This window comes from Lissotriton helveticus, chromosome 8 (genome assembly GCF_964261635.1).
Source record: "Lissotriton helveticus chromosome 8, aLisHel1.1, whole genome shotgun sequence".
NCBI classification, from domain to species: domain Eukaryota; kingdom Metazoa; phylum Chordata; class Amphibia; order Caudata; family Salamandridae; genus Lissotriton; species Lissotriton helveticus.
Window position 1 is genome coordinate 809,557,627 of NC_136069.1, and position 13,837 is coordinate 809,571,463.

Below are 13,837 nucleotides of genomic sequence, written 5' to 3' on the forward strand. Positions count from 1 at the left end.
ATTTAGATACATGTAGTTATTTTAAAAATCTGGCATGGATCTGGCCCTCCAGGACCGGTTTGGAGACCCCTGATGTAGGGCATCACAGCAGGAAGGCTTGAAGAGCAACCATATGCCAAAAATGTGTAAGTTAACTAAATGTTTAACTATCTTTTTTGATCAATTTAAGTATATTAAATGAACTACAATTATTTTGTAATTTCTTTAACAAAAATTAAAGCCATCTACAGTAAAAAATGTATATTTATTTTTTATATATGCAAAGTTATGTATGAAAGTATATTAATTTAATTTAACCTATGTTTAAAAAAAATAAGTTATATTCATTTTTAGATTGAAAAGAAGTAATTAAATAATTTTAAAAGAAAATCATGTTTATTTATAATTAATATTTTATTTGTTTACATTAAAATAATTATATATACGTTATTACAAAAACTTCAGCTTGCGGCAAATGTTTATTTCTTTCACACAAATATAGGAGGTCGGATTCCAAAATAATACGCAAATTCTTTGCATAGAACTGTTTCCAGGGATAAAAGCGACACAACTGACACTGGTCATAATACCAGCCTCACCAAAACACATTGATGTCCTTTTAGACAACTTCCAGGTGGAGGGCATTCACTCTAATGCTTGTTCATTTAATGATGTCACTCCAAGATCTATGAATTTTTTTAAAGGTGGTGTTAGACCAGGGGATCATCACAATACAAGATGATTGCCATTGGTGATTTACTTTAGCCAAAGTCAGGGTTAGTATACATTTTTGTTATAGTAAAATTGGAAGGGTGAAGCCTTATGGTATGCCCCAGGGGCCCTTCTACCACCCTGGTCTACTGTATAATTTCTACTGAGGAGCTAAAAATTGTTAATTTATTATTGTTCATTTATTCATTTATACATTCTTATGAAGTGCATTCAACCACTAGATATCAGCGTGCAGTATACAAAATTGACAGAAGTAAGAACTCATATTACAAAGAACACAGGAGGACATAAAATGGCTAAATTACAAACAAGAAACGTGGTGGTATCCGAACTCAAAACAGTTAGAATAGGAGGCAGAGGCATAAAAAAAAGGTTGGCACTGGAGAGCGTGGGGTGAGAAGAATAGTACTAGACAGAAGAAGCAAAGAAAGAGCGAGAAGAGGTATTGAGACAGCAGTCTACTATGAGATGAGGTTGTGTGTAGTTTCTAGGAATCCCCAGGATCTACGCATTTTGAATGACCTCAACTGAGGGCTTGCTGTCCAAACCGCTCCAGGACCATCCACAGGATATGTCAGCCATTAGACCAGCTAGTTCTAAAGTGCCACTACCACGCCTTGTATCTTAAAGTGGTGTAAGTCGTTTCTGGCAACCACTGTACATGACAACCCTGATTCCTCAGGGATCATAGAAAACAGTACAGTGCTTTTTGCTCGGACACTCGTGCATGCTTGCTCTCAGAAAATACACAGGATGGCGATTAGGACATTTCAATAAGTATTTATTGGTCCAGCGTCATTCTTGTGTAAAACATATTTGCTGAGATAATCAGGAGACTGAAGAATGCGAGAGAGATTGCTATTACCGATATAGTAAATAAAAGATACATTTCTACCATAGTGCTAATAAGATGAACATAAGCAGTTCAGAGAAAAACAGTAGCACTTGCATATTCCCACAATGCAAGCCCTAAGTAATTTGCCTAAATGTACCTAGCCTAGATATGTATATGTATCTGTAGCCAAGAGTCCCCCAGGGAAGAACCATCCCCCTCACCTGATGGTTGAGAATGAAGGACCCTGTCTCTGCTTTGAGGACGACACCCCGCAAGGGATGTCAGACCGCTGCTGGCTGATGTTTTAGAATGCAGGACCCCGTGTCAGCTTGGAAGCAATTCTCCTCTAATTTGTAGGGGTGAATAAGGGTTTTGTATACTAGAGTGGTCACTTCAGTTGTTTTTCCTAGAAATCAATATGAAAACGATGTAAACAATACGTAAACAACCATATATATTTTGTAAACTATCATGAATGTTTTTCCCAAAAAATGCGATTGTGCACAGCTGTCTGAAAAAAGTGGTGACCCTTATACAGAATAATTATACAATGCCTAAGGACATGTTTATGTATGTCAGGTGCAGTAATTATGATAGAGTACTGAGAGCCTGGTGTCAAAGAGTCAGGAGCAAGCTACTAGGTAAAAGGTCATCTGTTTAGAATTCTTATTGTTGTGTGGAAGGGACAATGTGGGAATACACAACAGGCGTATCCTCAAGGATATGACAGAGGAAGGGGACGAAAGATACAAGGAAAGAATTATGGAAAGTGAAAAAAAGGTTAAAGATTGATAAGGGAGGAGAGAGAGTGGGGAGAAGAGAGGGAGCAGGAAGTGATGCTTTGGTGCACCAGGATGTGCACCAGTGACAGCTTGCCCTCTCCGATGTTCCCTGGTGGAATGAAGTCTCCATTCCAATCACCGGTCCAACATTTTACAATTTTATTGGAAAATGATTATGCTGTTTCCTCTCACCTCTGAGATTGTCCTGTTTTGTCACTTTTCTAGAATTGTAGTAGGATACAAGGGGTTAGATATCAAAGAGGTAATCCTATAGGTCACAGACCCCTATTGTAACATATCAGCCAAAGCCTGAAAATATTGAAATAAGGCAGGAATATCCTACCTTTCCCATAGTAATGGCTGCCTCTGATTACCGAATAACACCCGAGCTACTTCTTGAAGAGATTCAATAAGTATACATATAGGCTCAAACTTAAACGTCACTTTTCGAGAACTGTAGTCCAACTTAATGGCAGATGATCTGTGTCTCCAATGGTTTAGATATGGTGTTACGAAGGATCCGTTTTGTCCCTTTGTCCTTGTTTACAAACCACTTCTTATGGTGAGTGTCTCTTTGGGGCTTGGAATTTCATTGTCTTGCAATACATAGAACAATACTGCTCCCATTTTGAGTGCTAAGACCTGAAACCTTTCGCTATCTGGTTAATTGCTCTGTACTCTTTTAGCTGATGTCCACAACAGGCAAATCAACAAGTTTCTTTTTAAATATACATTTTGCATACATGCACTATTTAGTACGACACTAGTTATAATTCATTTTGTAAGACACATACAGACTATATAGCTTCCCACAATTAAATATGTTTCTGCAGTCAAACCCTCAGGGTTTACTTGTAAGGCACTCATTGGCATGAAAAGACTGCTTTACAAATCTATTGGTTATTATGAGTTAAAAACAGAGAGAAAGAAAGAAAAAAGTAACATAGAGAGGAAAGAATGAAGAAAGGAAGGGGCAAAAAGAATAAAAGAAGATGAAAAAAGAAAGTTGGAGATGAGGGGAAAGAAAAAAAGATCCAAAATAGAATGGAAAAGAGTAAGAAAGAGCCAGAGAAGGGAACAAGAGAAAAGGGCAAAAACAAAGAGAGCGAATAAGACAATGAAAGAGTAAGAGAAAGAAAGAGAAACACAATATAGAGAAAAGATAAAGAAAAAAGAGGAGCGAGTGAAAGTAGAACAATGAAAGCACAAGAAGAAAGAAAAAGAAAAAAGTAAAATAAAAAATGAGTTACAGAAGGAAGAACAAAATAAAACATAATGAGAGAAAGGGGTGAAAAAAGGAACCTGCAGTAAAGAAATGGGAAAAGGGAGAAAAAGAAAAAGGAGGGCAAAACGAAACATAGAAGTAGTGACTGGAAGAAGAGAAAGGGAGAAATAATTACCAGAAAGAAAGGACAAAATAAATATTGTATAAAAGAAAGTTAAGAAAGTGCAGTAAAGAAAACAATGAAAAATAGAAAGAAAGGAAAGAATTGAGAAAGAGTTGAAGAAAAGGGAGTAAGGAAGAGATATTAAGGCAGAGAGAGAAAAGAAGTAAAGAAAAGAAACAAGAATAGAAAACAAGAAAGAGAAACTAAGGACAGTGCTGATTAAAATAACAGAAGATAAAACAAAAAAAATGTAAAGAAGTAGTAAAAGGAGGTGAGAAGAAGAGCTAGGAAGAAAGGAAAGATAGAAGAAAAATTAGAAATCAAGAAAGGGGGATGAACAAATGGAGAATGAATGAGAGAAAAGAAGGAAAGTTAAAGAATGAAAGACTATGAAAGAAAATGAGATGAAATGAAGTAATTGGGAAATTACGAATGAATAAGAGAGAGAAAAATGTTTTGAGAGCGAGAGTAGGTTGCACGCTTCAAAGAACAGAATACACAACCTTTAAAGTGCTATATTTGTAAATAGACAGCTGCAAATTATCAAACCTATAGGCAATTATGTACGAGCTACTCAGAGGCAACCTCCGAGCTACTGGAAGCTTGCTTCCTGTTGGAGATCCCTGAACTGAGGGCTGTATTAAATCATTTAATGGAGCTCAGGAACCTGTTCACGGTATTCTCTACTTTTAAGAATTCTGAACATATTCAATAGCATTCTGGTGAATTTCATAAAAGAAGCTTCCCAGGGCCAATCAAAGCGAAATTGCCCTTCCTTGTGCATTAAATTCTTCAATTATATAACACAATTTGGAGTTTCATAGGGATGAAACAAGTCTGTAATGGACCTGTAAACTTGAAACCACCACATAACAGTCCCAAATCTCCACTCTCCACTCCAAGCTCTGATCTTCTAAAAAATGGCAGCTTAACTTTCAAAGATTTAGCATCTGGTTAGTATTATCTTTTTAACGCAAACTCGATGCTAAACCTGTTACGGGAATAACAAAACAATGCAACCTGGTATTTGCGTTGGCCTAGATGGAAAAGTAACGCTAAGCAGCGTGAATTGCTGCTTTGCCTTACTTTGTGGCAAGGGGGCGGTACATGAGAAGTACATGGGTGCCCCGTGCAACCACCCATGCTTTTTGATGCTAAACCCTATTCACTAATAAAGGTAGACAGGATATAGCACCCAAAAAATTAATGCCTCTGGAAAGCAGGCGGTAAAAGGAGAAAAGTTGTCATTTCTCCTTTCGTTTCCTACTTGGCATGTGTGCTGCACTGTGCAACACACATACAAAATAGGAAAAGGTTTTACACTTGTCTAGCCATAGTATTTTGTACAGGAAGAGTCCCCTTTCTGTACAAAACCTATGGTCGACTCAGGCACACACCCTAGCGCTAGGGAGAGTGAGAGCCATATCTCTGCGAATATGGCACTCTCCTGCTCTCTCTCTGTCATACAATACAGCGCAGCCTCTTTGGGTGCTGTGTTGCATTGAGTGACTCCTTTCAGAATCTGGGCCACCGAATACCAGCCAAGGCTACACTGATACGAACAGCACAGCACATTTCTCATTAAGCTCACTCCAGGGTTAACTTAGGCTCTTCCTAACTCCCATGTTTGCGCCCAAGAAAAAATCAAATTGGAATGGGGTGTTTTGTGAAATATGCCAAAAATGAACAAGTTCCCAGTTATAAAGTGTTCCAGCGAATGCAGGAGTATTAAACATAGGTCCAGAAGACACCTAGGACATAATTTTAGGGTATTCACAGAAGATACATTTATATACAATTATTCTCATTGAACTCTAATACATACTCACCGGTTAAACTGAAATTATGGCTTAGATCTGACCATATTGGATCCATGTTGGGCATCCCAGACCTTATGTATGAGCTACTTGGCTACATAAAGATTGGCAAATCAAATGCTTTTTTTTATTTAGCCAAGCTATTGGCTTTGCTTAAACTTACTTATACCGGCCTTAAAACATGTGTGAAGACACATGCAAAGGCATGTCCGGTAATTGTTGGAATGAGATATCTATTTAAGGAATCCCATTCATAGAGGCCAGCCATGCCTTATGATGCATTTGCACACACGTCACAATGCATGAGTGTGAGAACTGTGCACTCATATGCTTTGTGAGGCAGGCACAGGCTTGCATCATACCATAAGTATGCACATGCATCATGACATGATAGGTACATCTATTTTAAATGTACCATTCTGACATGGTGGACCGGCTTGTCAGAATGGTAAAAATAAATGTGAGCACGGAGTATTAAAAAAGTATGTAAGTGGCCTCACAGTACTTTGCTGCTGCCAGGCACTCATAAAGAAATGAATATATAAATGACAGAAACAAAAGGGGGCCAAGGTGGGAATGGGCGCAGAGCATCAGGGGGCAGAGGACCGAGGGTTTAAAAAAAAAAAAGAAAGCAGGCAGTTGGCATATTATTTATTTATTTATGTATTTATAACATTTGCAGAGCGCGCTGTTACCAAATGGTGTCCTGGCGCTATAGTAATTATTATGAAGAGAAAAACATAATTATCAATTGGGTTTCCCTGTGTTCCTCGCAATCTGGGCAAGATACAGTACACCAACACATATGGATCTATCGAATTTACTTTGAACATTAAATGCCTCACAACAAGGGGTTCAACATTACTCTTATGTAAATAAATTAATTCTTAAAGAACACATAAGTCTGAAAAAGTTTGTTTTCTGTATATATCGACTATATATTGTTTTGAAATAACTCAAAGCATTTACATTTAACAATGTCACTCTGTAAGGTGCTCCAAACTAAAAAGTGCTTGTGCAGTGCATAGAAGCGTGTGAGGAGGCGTACAGAAAAAACAGATATTCAGCTCTTTCAAATTCTTCTGAGCCTGGCCACACAATTTCAATACGCTGGGCTAGTAATTAATCCACTTCTTTACCCAACTGTATATTATGATGCAGGCCAAATTACAAGATCCATCGACCTTTCTAGACATTCACAATGTGTGCTCTGTGTATACATCAATTCTGGTCTTCATCAAGAAAGTGAAGGGGAGCTCTTTTGTTCAGTAAATTGATATATCAGCCCTCATGTTTTCTAAAAAAGGATAGATTTCAATAAATCAGGGACTAAAGTGAAAAGCACCTAATACTTGTAGGCATTACTTTCATATACCAAGAAGATGGCTCCTAACGGTTATTAAATAAAGAGAAAATGGCAAAGAGTCAGGAAAAGCACACATTCTCAAATACATTTTTTTAAAAATCCCTAAAGTATTCAGAAGAAGGATAACACTCGTCCAATTACAGTAATGTGAAAGCAAAAGACTCCTCGGTGGGACAAACACAAGAAAAGGCAGAAATCGCATTATTATAATAGCAGACAACTCAGAAATTAACCCATGAAATAATGAGAAAGGAGATGACCGAAAGTCCACTCTGTGTAGCATGGAAATGATATGCCTGGCTAACAGATAGTTAACCAGTTCATAGCCCAGACCAAATTACAACAGTTACCTTGTCAGCTTCAGAAGAAAAAAACATGTTAGATGCAGATTTCTTATAGCATGAACTATTTGTTTGTTTATCACAAATCCCTGGGGTACAGTTCAGCCATATGCTTGTGGGAAGAAACCCCTTCAGGATAAGAGTATTTATTTCTGCTCCTCCACCTGCATCCTGCCAAAGGATTAACCAGGGTAAAATGAGAAAACAGGAACTGTCCTGTTGGTGGGATGCCATCACCATTTCAAAATACATAGAACGCAGCAGAGATCCCATGGGTCAGGTAATTCTTATCTTTCCTTCATTTGAAGATCTTCACCATGATCTTTTGAATGATTGGAAACTCTCTTGCACACCACTTACTATGGGATGTTGAACATCTTAATTAAACATGCTGTGCGGAAAAGACAAACTATTGATCGAAATACAAGCATTGGAAGCTGACATTAAAATATTAAATGTATCTGTAGTTTGCAACAAAATTGGCAATATATTGAAAGATGTCTTGGGTGCACCTCAGGTTTACTTAACGCCTTAACCGCGGTGCGGGCATTCCACAGAGTGGGCGGGGCTCCGTCAGCTGGGTTAGAGGACAAAAACTTAAAAAGATTATGAGGGATGACAATGACTATGAAAAATGGATGTATGTTTACGTTCGCTAGCAAGGTTGATAACCATTTCTAATTAGGACACTATTCCAAGTCTTCTGCTCATGTTCTGTCCACCAGTGAGTCAGACATTTCAAGCAAAACTAGTAATCTTTCAGTAAATACTAATATTGAAGGTCAACTTTCTACCTGCAACGTTTCAGAATAGGCAACAGTATGCCTAAGAAGGATCCCATAACAACAACAAAAAAACAACCCACTGGGGGGAGGGGGAAGCCGTGTCCCAAAAAACTGGTGGGATGGTCAGAAGATCAGGGGCCCAAGAAAAATAAAGGCACAAACATTTCAATTTCAACTAATTTAGAGTTTACCACAAATACAGAGACTAAACAAAATATTGATGTTATCAATTTGTCAACCTGAATTTTGATTTATGATGAATATCATTTTTTCACAAGGGTCTTAATTTCTGTCCTACAAATAAATGTCATTTTGAACAACTACACGTTGATCTTTTTAAGTTTATTTGTAAAGTGAAACTGAAGAAATTCTTTATGGACAAACTAAGATGGGGTAACAGCAAAACAGTAAATACCATTGGGTTTGATTTGAGTATATAGGATGTCTTGGATGTACATACACTTAATTCACTTTAAGACCGAGATAGCATTGATACATTGCTAAATATACTATTACAAGAACTCAACAGACCATCAGATGGTAGCACTGACAGCGGCCTCAGGCCACGATACACTTTTAATCCTCCTGTATAGGTTGGTACAAATGTAGATCTATTCTATAAATGTGTTATAGAGGATTTGTATTCCTTGGATCACAAATTTAGGAGAAAACATCTTTCTCTTGACAATCTTACTCCTATTTAACGTAGATTGCTTAAAAATTCTAATGTTTGACAAAAGCATTGTTATAAAACAGACTGACAAGGGGCTGACATAGTGATCATGGATAGGTGTGATTATATTGCAGAGACTGATAGACAGTTTGGGGGCTGTACGACTTATATGAGCTGGCCTTCTAATCCTAATCCAGATCTCACTAAGAAAATCACAGATGCTTTGAAGAAGTGGTGGGATGAATGCTTAATCAATGATTTAGAATTCAAATTTCTTAAACAACAGTTTCCCACTTTTCTATGCATGTATATACTTCATAAAATACATAAATCTGGACTTTTACCACCAGGACAGTTTATTAATTCAGGTATCATCTCACCTACTGAAAAAATATTCACATTTATTGATTATTTTTTATAACCCTGTATAGTCAATCTTCCTTCATACGTACAGGTCACTCGTGATCTACTTAACAAACATGATCAAAAGTGGTATAAACAGATTCAGTGTCATGTGTCACCCGGAATACGGAACGCATCAGCAGCGCAAGGGAACCTCGCAGAGCGTGGACACGAACTACATGTCCCAGCAGAGGCAGCGGGAAAAACTACAACTCCCGTGAGGCTGTGCGCGATCATGCGCGGAATTTAAAATGATGGCGGCCGACAGGGACAGCGTCGGATATTTCGATTCCAGAGCCGGCGATTCCAGTCTCCTCGACGAGGTAGGAATAGCGTTCCTTTATTGCTTCCTGTCCAGACGTTTGTGGTACGGGTGTTCTGTGCGAGAGCGGCTGCTCTACGCGACCCAATCTGTACTCCTCCTACGCTCTGCCTTGTATTGCTGGGTGCTAGCACTAACCAAGTCTCTGCCATAGCGCTTGTTTCCTTGAGGCTTCCCTACCGAGCACTTGCCCCGTGACAGTGGATTCCTAACTTTCAAGCCGCATTTCTCTTGTCCCTAGAAACCACGTACTCTGTACAAGACCCGAGGTTGATACTTGATGCGGAGCTGGGCTCAGCTCTATCCTGTGAAAACAGTGTTCTTCACCAGTGGCAGTGCCTTCAACTGCGCACTTACTGTACCCCACGTTGGCGAGTGCTTGGACAGGCATTCTTGCGAGGGACGGGTTTGCCTGTTACTTTATTGCTCTCCGGTTTCATAGACTGTTCAATTCGAGTGGCATTGTCGGCCACTTCTTAGCACGGTGCCCTCCGTTGGGGAATGCCAGGACTGGCATTCATGCGGAGGACGGTGCAGTAGTTTGCTTCGCAATTTGGGGTGACTTAACCCACTAATTATTTGTTCAAGACTTGGTCAAATGCCGGAGCTCAACTTTCTTTAATAAATACATTTAACTAATCTGGGTTGTTCTGTGCTTACTTATGGTCTAGGAACCATAACCCAATCCCGAGGTCAGTTAGGGATTACATTCAGGGAGAAGCCATTGGGGAAAAATGTAAACACTTGTATGCTAATCTCTATATGGGATACTTTGAAATTTTTCATCTTTGGAAATCCTGTGCACCTGCCCTTACTAATAACATTTTGTTTTGGGGCAAAACATTATTTGGACTAGCACTGTGTTGTCTCTAAGTGATTTAGGGCCAGATGTATGAAGCATTTTTGCGTTCGCAAACGGGCAGTTTAGCAGAATCTGCCTGTTTGCGTAAGCAAAAATTGTTTTTCCAATGCAGCAAACCTAATTTTGCGATTCGGTAACCTGTTGCTGCCCTCTTTGTCCTCCTAATCGCCGGAATTCGCTCCCCGAGATCGGCCCTTCCTCGGCCCCAAGATGGCGGCCGCTGCCGCCTGATGCGATGCTCCAGTTACCGGGGCTGCTCCTGACGCAATGAAACTTTAGATCCCGGGGGACGGCGTTGTCGAGTCTAGCGGGGGCACTTTCTAACCACCACTGCTCACTCACGTCTTGTTAGACCCCCCAGGTGCTGTGTTACAGCTCAAGCAACGGGCCCTCCCGGCCGCCCGGCATCGGCGCCTACGCGAGTCCCCGGTCTCAGACCTACAACCGGGGACCGCCTTACAACTTCGGGAGACGCTCAAATTTCGCCGCTCTGGGAGGAGGAGCTACGCGCGGATCCAAGATGGACGCGTGAGCACAGGGCTCCCGAGACCCCTTCCACCTCCTACGACTATCCTGTTCAATATCCTGATTTAGACGCCATGTTCGACTGAAGGAAGCCCTGCTGATACCAAATTGTATTTCAGATTTCGATTTGGCCGCCGGACTCCGGACTTGCTACACCTCGAGCTTTATGGCCTGCACCGGCGGATGCCCACGGTCTTGAGTTGCCGAAATGCCCGAGTGGTAATCGAACAACAACGGTCACTGAGACTTGATTGCAACCCTCGTGGTACTTTCGGTTTCGTTTTTGGTCTCTGTCCTCCGTGGCTTCCTGCCTGCCAGTACTGCTGCCCCACGCCTAGCTGCCCGCCCCCAGCGCATCTCCTGTCTCTCGTGTGTTTCGATCATACACGGCAGATCTCCGGAAAGTTGCCTTCGCCGTACCCTCCCAGGGGTCTGCCAGGACTTATTGGCCACCATGTCGGGTAGACCTGAGAGCGAGAAGCGGGCCTCCAGGGTCACGAACCGTGGGGGTTCGACTCAGTCTAACACCATTGATCGTTTCGCCCGTCCGAAAGGCACCCCTGGGGGGCTGGGTAAAACCACGGATGATTCTGGAGAAGATCTACCTGCGACCGACGACCTGACGCTGAGGGATGTCATGGGCGCCATTGCTAGTATAAAGACCTCCATGGGCCAGCAGTATGAGACACTGGCTTCGAAGATTGACACTGTGGCTATCGAGGTTAACCTCATCAGAACAGACCTTGCAAAGACTAATGAGCGGGTAAAATCGCTGGACATTAAAACTGCAAGTCTTACTACCGATGTTTCGGAACTACAGACTGAGGTCCGCAATCTCCGGAAATTGAATGACTTGTTTGTTCGTCGGCTGGATGATTACGAGAGCCGGGCCAGGCGGAATAACGTTCGCATCATTGGCGTTCCGGAAAGTTCTGAAGCGGTGTCTGTGGATCTCTTGGTTGAGGACCTCGTGTTAAACCACTTGGCACCTAAGGGTCTCAGTAACTTCTTCACTGTGGAACGTGCTCACAGAGTCCCAGGTGGTAAGCCTAAATCGGGAGCAGCGCCGCGGCCCATTATAGCCAGGATCTTCAACTTTCGGGACAGAGACGCTATTCTCCAGGCATCGCGCTCTTGTGGGCCCACGAAATTTGACAATGCATCTATTAATTTTTACCCGGATTTCACGCAGTCAGTCCAGAGGCAGCGCATGAGCTTCACGGGTGTGAAACGACGCCTCCGAGATATGGGCCTAAGGTACGCTATGCTGTTTCCGGCCCGCTTGAGGGTCGAATATGGGGAGCGCACTTTCTTTTTTGATCGCCCTGAGGCTGCTAGTGACTGGCTCGATACTTTGCCTACGCAGTGCGATCGACCTGAACATTCCGGCGGTGCTGAAGGAGGTCTGGAGGAACGGATGGAGTGAGTCCCCACCGGAGGACCGGCTTTATGGACTTACAGCAGTGGTTTGACTATTATTGAGCGCATGTGAATTGGTTACCCGGGGGTGGGAGGGTTCGGGTTTCTTCCTCCTCCAAGGGGTTTTTCTTTTCTCTCTTTTTGTAGATTAGTTTAATGGGGCGACAGGCACACTGCAAGTTGGGGTGGTTCATTGGATCGACGCAGGGGTGCAGGGTGGGGGGGTGTGTGTTGGGGATGGGGGGGTCTCTGTTTCTTTGTTTACTCCGAGGTTTTATTTCAATATGCGATTTGCTGTATGTGACTGTCCTAATGCGGGGGGGACGTTGGGTACATTCTTACAATGGGGGGTAGGGGGCTGAGGGTGTTGAGTTGGAATGTGAATGGGCTGGGTGATAGGATTAAGCGGGGGTTGGTTTTGCAATACTTGAAACGCCTTTCACCCGATGTTGTGTTGCTTCAAGAAACTCATTTGATAGGGAACACTTGCCATGCGCTGGATAGGAGGGGGTATCGTCTGGTAGCGCACTCGGGTTTCACCACGGGTTCAAGAGGGGCGGGCGTCTTGGTTCGTAACTCCCTCCCCTTGGAGATTGATGACGTTGTGCTTGACGATCGTGGTCGATACGTGGCCATTACGGGGCGATGGGAGGGGAAGACGATTTCTATACTTTCTGTTTATGTCCCGCCAGGTCTACAGTCCACCACGTTTTCTGATCTAGGTGGGGTTGTCCTGGGCTTCCCCGAGGGTATGTTGATAATGGGTGGCGACTTCAATTCAGTGGTCAGTGGTGAAGACGATCGTAACCCCCCCAGAACTCTCTTGAGATCGCAGTCATGGTTGGGTGACTTTCTGGATGTGATGGGCTTAGTGGATAGCTGGAGGCACCTGCACCCTGGGAAGTTACAATATACCTTTCACTCGGGAGCACATGGTAGTCTCTCGAGGCTTGACTATATCCTGGTGCCGGCGGTGCAGATGGTCTCCGTAACGGAAGTGCGTCACCTGGCTAGGGGGATCTCGGATCACTCCCCACTCTGGTTTGGGATTGATTTGTCTTTGAAAACGGAGGGCCGTGTTGCCCCGATCAACCCCTGGCACCTACGCAACCCCAAAACTAGGGCCGCAGTGGTTCAATGTGTGGAACACTACTTTAATGAGAACATGGGATCGGTATCCTCTTCCGTTTCCCTCTGGGAGGCCTATAAGACGGTGATTCGGGGTCAGGCCCTATCCTTGATTGCTAGTGCGAAGAAAAGTAAGAATGAGGAGGTTGTTTGCCTTGAAAGTGACATCGCGGCCTTGGAGGAGGATTTGGAAGCTGGGGTTACACCTGAGAAGCTGCATGTTTTGGCCCACAAGCAGGCTGACTATAGGGCTTTGGTGACGAACGCAGCTAGGATGCTGTATCGTGTGCAACAGGGGCGATTGTATGATGTTGGTGATAAGGCTGGGAAGTTGATTGCTTGGTTGGACAAGAGAGAATGCTCGAATAGGGTTGTGTCTGTTGTAGAGGGGGTGGATGGTTCGCGGGTCGTGGACCCTGTCAGGATAGTCGCGGCTTTTGCTCAGCACTTCCAGAGAGTCTATTCGCCGGTCTCGGATGGG

At 42.6% G+C, this 13,837-nt stretch overlaps 1 protein-coding gene across 1 annotated transcript in view; it reads right to left on the reverse strand.

Moving 5' to 3' along the window:
* The window catches only part of NALCN (sodium leak channel, non-selective), a 3,094,418-nt gene that overhangs the window by 2,293,341 nt on the left and 787,240 nt on the right, over window positions 1-13,837 (reverse strand). The window lies entirely within an intron of this gene.